Consider the following 6,421-nt stretch of genomic DNA (forward strand, 5'->3'; position numbering starts at 1 on the left):
CTGGTGGGTGAGCCCCTGGCGTGTGAGGGCTCTGCTAGGAGGGAGGGGGCGAGACCCATGTGAGGCTGCTGCTGCTTACTCTTAAACCATCTGGGGCCCAAGGAGGCGCAAAGACACCAACACAGATGAGCAGGGCTTGCTTCAGGGGCCTCTGGCCAGTGGTAGTCACGTTGGGGGGCTGGGGCTCTCTTTCCTGCACAGAGACCCCAGATGGCCGCTACCTGGTCCCTGTGCAAAGTCCAGGTGGGGTGCCGGCACCCCAGCGGCGTGCTGGGCAGTCGGGGGCCGGGGAGGGAGGATGCCCAGGCCTCGGGGGTCCCCGGGTGGGCAGATGAAGGGTTGGCACACGGGGCCCGCTCGGTGCTGCCTGCCGCCCGCTGGCTGAGAGTCGCTGGCTTTGTGCGCCCGCACCTGCTCTCGAGGTCCGTTCGGGACGCTGGGGAGAGAGAGCCGTTGGATCCTTCTGGTTGGTGGGCTGGAGCAGCCATCTTGACTCGCCCTCCCCTGGGGGCTGTTGCAGGTGGGGCGTCTCCGGACCGGGGTCGGGGTCCACACCTTCCTGGGCATCCCCATCCAGCAGCACCAGCCGGAGCCAGCAGCCCGGCAAGAGATGGCCCGGTGCGGCCTCGCTGGTGAGCACGGCTTGCTTGTCTGGGAACCCACAGGTGGATCCCGGGCTGGATCTCGGGGCTGCACTGTTGCATGAGTGGGGCCCCAGGTGCACTTTGGGCACAGGCTGGGCCAGGTGGGAGCCCATGTGACCTGGGAAAGCAAGCTGACCTTGGCTGCTCACACACCCCGAACTTCCCGTGAGCTTTCCTGCCGGCCCCGCAGCACATGAGACGGGGTGGGGCTCTGCTTAATCCCAGAGGGGCCCACGGGCGCCAGGTTAGGGTAAGGCACTGCCCAGCCCTCGGGCCAGAGTGCAGTTCACCGTGACAAACAGCATCACTGGGCCGGTGCTGGCGCCCTCGTGACTTCTGTTGAAACCGGGAGGAGAAATTCTGTGTCCCCCGCCCCAGACTGGAGACCGGGGTCACAGGCTGTGGGCCGCGTGGAGCCGCTGGACAAGTGAGGCCGGGAGGCCCCGGGGGAGACCACAGCCTGCTCCACACGCTGCCTGGGCGCCCGCTCCAGCTTCGCGCTGAGCCAGTGAGTTCCCTTTCCTGCTTCGGCCAGTTTGAGCAGCCCTCTGTCACTCGTAACCCAGAGTTCTGCCCTTGACCCTGTCCCTGCCGACCCTGCCCTTCCCCCGCCCCAGGTATGTGGCCGCTGAAGCAGGGCTCGCCAGAGCAGACCGGCCTCTCAGCCTCCGAGGGCTGTCCAGGGGCCCCCCTCTGACCGGGGGTGTTGAGGTAATCCGGGGGGGCGGGTGCCGGGTGGGTGGCTATTTTGAGGGGCGTCCATGCGGGCCCCTTGTGTGCCATGCGTCGTGTTCCCTTATGTGGGTGTGTCCGCGTGTTCATCTGGTTTGCTCTGGGGTTGGCCCCAGCTCGGGGCTGTTAATAAAACCGCGGATGTTTGTGTACCGCCCTCGAGGGGACGTGTGGTTGCGGGTTTACTTTGCTCTTTCTTGCCTCCTGGCGAGCGAGCGGCTCTCGACACGTGAGCCTGCCATCCGAGCTCCCCGGTGGGGCGTCCGGGTCTCTTACGTGTCTCTATCTACTGGCGGTTAAGTACTTGGGACCAGAAATAGTCGCGTGTTTGAAAGATGGTTATTGGTAATAGCGTCGAAAACATTACGCACCTGGGAAAAAGCCGGACAAAGACGTACGGCTGCTCTCCAAATACGGTGGAGGAAAATGAAAGAACCAGCGAGGGAGGGACACACAGCGCGTTCACGGAGCGGAGAGGCTGGGAAGGCGCTGCTCCGTCCCCCGGTGGATCGACAGACGCGATGCATTCCCAACTAAAATTCCAGCAGCCTTTTTTTTTTTTTTTTTTTTTTTTTTTTTCGGTAGAAACTGACTTGATGATTCTAAAATTTATATAACAATGCAAAGAAGCTAGGACAGCCGAGGCAGCCTTGAGCAGAAATTTGGGGGACAGTTAGTCGCCAAGACTTAGAAAGCTGCAGTCATGAAGCAAGTGTGGCTTGGGCACAGGGATGGACAAATTCACTGGTGGGGCAAAAGACACAGAAGTCCGGAAACAGACCCACACGCAGGAGACACCTGCATCCGCACCCAAGATGTCACGACGCGTCGCTGGGGGGAGGACTCCCCTTTTTAGCCGGTGGACCTGCAGGTAGAAAACCCCGAACCTTGATCCCCCCGCTTATGCCCTGCACAAAAACAGAACTAAATGGATCGTAAGGCTAGATGCCGAAGGGCAGCGAATATTTCACATCTCTTCTCCCACCCCATGTACGGCCTTACGTGGTGCTGCACAGCGTCAACCCATCAGAGTGGTGGGTATTTGCAGAATTAATGAACCCAGGAGGCGGGCTGCAGTACGGGCTATGTCCACAGGGTGGCAGGGCCGTGCCCCATGCAGCCATTCAAGGCTCACACCTCAGAGAACGCTCTAGAAGGTCCCTGGATGAAAAAAAAAAAAAAAAAAAAAAAAAGAAGGTCCCTGGATGGAAGTCCTTCTAAGGTGGAGGACAGGTGTCTCGATCTCCTAGACAAGTCCCCCAAAAAATACCAACAGTATTTAAATCTAGTAGTCAACAAACAGAACAGGCGAAGTTAATATTTTACTTAATGCAACGTATCCAAAATACCATTTCAATGTGTTATCGATAGAAAACGCCGTCAGAGAAACATTTTTGGGGGGAACAGAACCTTCAGAATCCAGCATCTTGTCTCATAACATGGCTCATCTCAGCACGGACTGGCCAGGTTTCAAGGCTCAGTAGCCACCCAGGGCCGATGCCTCTTGATGGTACAGTGCGTGACCTGGCCAGAAGACACCAGACGGGACCCTGCGTGGGAAGGCTGTCACACCCGTTGACACCCTCTGTGCCCTGCCCCTCTTGGAACGTGTGTTTCCTGATCACACCTGTGCCTCCAACCCGGTGTCAGAGAGGACCTTCCACACTTGGCCCGTGTTGTGGGCTCCCCACCTGTGACCTCAGCAAGCCACCGAGGTGGAAGACGGACGTGATGCGCTTGCCTCGCAGATGAGGCTGACGAGTGGGTGATACGGCTGACCCTGGGATTAGGACTTCTTCCCTATTTTCTGTGAAAACAGAACTTCCTCTTTACAAGGCTAGTTTGAATTGCATGTTCTGTTAGTTGTAGCTGCAAACTAGAATCAAACAATACTGAATATTTTATCGATGACCTAAAGGAATTGGCCTGGAATGATGCATCCAGAGACGCTTAGAAGAAATCAGCGTCCTGGGGTGCCTGGGTGGCTCCGTTGGTTAAGCGTCCGACTCTTAATTTCAGCTCAGGTCACGATCCCAGGGTCGTGGGATCGAGCCCCGTGTTGGGCTCCATGCTGAGTGTGGAGCCTGCTTGAGATTCTCTCTCTCTCTCTCTCTCTCTCTCTCTCTCTCTCTCTCTCTCTGTCTCTCTCTGTCTCTCTTTCCCCACCCCCTGCCTCTCTCCCCCATTTGCATGCTCTCTCTCTCTCTCTCAAAAGTGAAAAGAAACCAGGGTCCCCCCCCTTTTTAAATTAATGTTTATTCTTGAGAGAGAGAAAGAGAGAGCGCGCGCATAAGGGTGGGAGGGGCAGAGTGAGAGAGAGAGAGACACAGAATCCGAAGCAGGCTCCAGGCTCTGAGCTGTCGGCACAGCGCCCGATGCGGGACTCAAACCCAAAAGCTGAGAGATCATGACCTGACCCAAAGTTGAATGCTTAAACCAACTGAGCCACCCAGGCGCCCCGAACAAACACTCTTGATATTGATTACAACATGTAGAACTCTAAGACCAGTTTTCTCAAGTGGGCCCAACCAGAGAGGGCCCAAGGATTGTGCTGTTGAACACCTGCGTCACTCCCATCCATACAGATTTAGGATCCCTCCTTTTGAGCGTCAGTTGCCAGTAGATTGTGGGGAAGGTGTCCCAGGGTTATGGGTGGTAGTGTCCAGTGGAGATTAAGGAAGAAAACTCTTTTAACAGCCCCAGGAGATTCTGTTGTTTGGCCACAAAGTAGGTCATTCAGATTTCCAACATGTAAAGTCTCACAGTAAATCTTGTTGAAAGTGACAGAAATGTATGTGTGAACCCCCTTGCAAACGATGAAGGCTTATGCAAATAATGTGTCTCCGTCTTGTTGGTCCTGGGAAAGCCAGACCGGGGAAGATCAGGGTCCCTCTGCTTGAGAGTTCCAGTCCCTGGGGTGGCGTTCTAGAGTCCCAGGACTAGAGAGGTTTCCTGCGCAGGGGAGGCAAGGACGTGGAATACCCAAAGGGTATTCTATGCAAGCATGTGGGGCAAGACCAGGAATAGTTTCTGTCGCAATGTGTTTTAGAACCGGAGGCTGGTGACGGTCTCTGCTGTCCATCAACCCCTGTGAGGGAGAGCAGAGTCTGGAACCTTCCAGAAAAACCACCTGGCCTGGTGAAGGCAGTTAGCTCATATCAGCCGCATGGAGCTCTGAGACCTCTCCATCAGCCGCGGCTGGGGTCTGTCTGTCTGGGTGGTCTACCCTGGAGCTTATGTTGTGACCTAATTGCTAGGGAACTTGAATGCCAAATGCAATAAATACCCAGGCCTGGTGGGGCAGCAGTGGGTGGTGGCAGAAAAGATCTGCGCAAAGACCTTGAAGCCTGGGATGGTGTGCATCCCACGTGAGCAGCAGGGAGACCGGAGTTGGGTGGTCCTGAGAAACACACGGACGAATGGGCACTGACCTCAGTTTCCCTCATCCAGTTAAAAGTGGAGCAGGATAAGGTCCCCAAATCTGAGCGTCTGGGGTCAGACGTGGAAGGCGGCCAGTTGAGTGGCCGTAGAGCCTACATACAGCAGGGCAGAGCCACCGTGTCATTGTGAGTGGGCAGGCCCTGGAATGCTTGGGCCCAGGAGAAGAGCCTGTGCTTTGGAAAGCATTGCGGCTTGGGTGGCACCAGGGAAAACCTCCGTGGTCCCTGGAAGTCTGGGGTGGGGAGAGGACTACGTCTTGTACCTGGCCATGAGCATGTCTGCAAGAACAGACTCTTCGTGTCCTGGAGTAGGTCGAGGGAATAGTCAACCTTGATCGTTATCTAGAGGATCCCCTTGGATCCTGGCTGGGCTAAGAGACGGGATTGGGCTCCCTCGAAGGCTGGAGAAGCATCACCTCTCCCCTCGTGATGTCCCGCCCTGTACCCCATTCTCCCATCCCAGTGAAGGGCCCCTCGAGGAGCTGATGGGAATAACGATAGGAATGACAAGGGGGGCACGGGGGGCGAAGGCCGTGGACCTCCATCCTTGGTCCACCCCAGGGGCCATGGCGTGATGCTTCCACTCTTCCTATAAGTGAAGCCGACTTAGGGTTGATGGGGACCAGCGACATCCACTCTTTGGTTAAAACGTCACAAATACCTCAGGAAGCATTGAGATGATAACATTTCAGTGCTGACACTTTCAAGATGAAGATATTCGAGGGTTCAGGGACACAGGGTGTAAAAGGCAGGAGGAGTGACGATTGCGTTAGGAGGACAAACATCGCCTTGGCTAACGACGTGCATCCATCCCAGCAAGACCACAACCGAGCCAGTGGACAAAGAGCGTTCTGAGCTTGAGTCCGCTCTGGCTTGAGGGGTTTTAAGTAGGGAATGCCCCCCACCCTGTCCTTTCTGCCGCAGGTGTCTGGGACGCTGGCTTTCCAGGTCTTTGGTGAAACACCTCTATCCTGTTGCTTGAGTTAGCTGTGGATGCATAACCTTATCCCCCAGCTGAAACAACAGTAAATACTATCTTACGCTTTCTTTGGGTCAGGAACTTAGAAGCCACTCAGCTGGGGCTTCTGGCTTGGGGTCTCTCATGAGGTTAACATCATCCGAACACCATCCCGGGGCTGCAGGATCTAAGGGTGGGGAGCTTTGAGGGGTGGCGAGCGTCCGCACGATATGGTGGCTGCCTTTTCCCAGTTGAGCCACCCAACAGTGAGCAAGGCAGAGCCTCAGTGTCTTGCGACCTGGCCTCGGAAGTCACACTCTGTCATGTTCCCAACGCCCTGCCGGTTACCAGTCTCCAGGAGGTGCAGGTGGGAGCCACACGGGGCGTGAATAACAGGTGCGGGTCACTGGAGGCCTGTCTCCCCGACGTTCTCCACGCTCACAACACATTCTCTTTGTTCTTTCTAAAAGGAAAACATGCAAAAGAAGACAGAGTAACAGTTTGCAGCGGTCATTTGGTTCCTAGGCTAGAGAGGTGATTGGAAACACGGATGGGAAATGAGAACAGGGGCTCCTGGGTGGCTCAGTCGGTTAAGCGGGTGACTTCGGCTCGGGTCATGATCTCACGGTCTGTGGGTTCAAGCCCCA

Source organism: Panthera uncia, chromosome A2, assembly GCF_023721935.1.
Source record: "Panthera uncia isolate 11264 chromosome A2, Puncia_PCG_1.0, whole genome shotgun sequence".
Taxonomy (NCBI): Eukaryota; Metazoa; Chordata; class Mammalia; order Carnivora; family Felidae; genus Panthera; species Panthera uncia.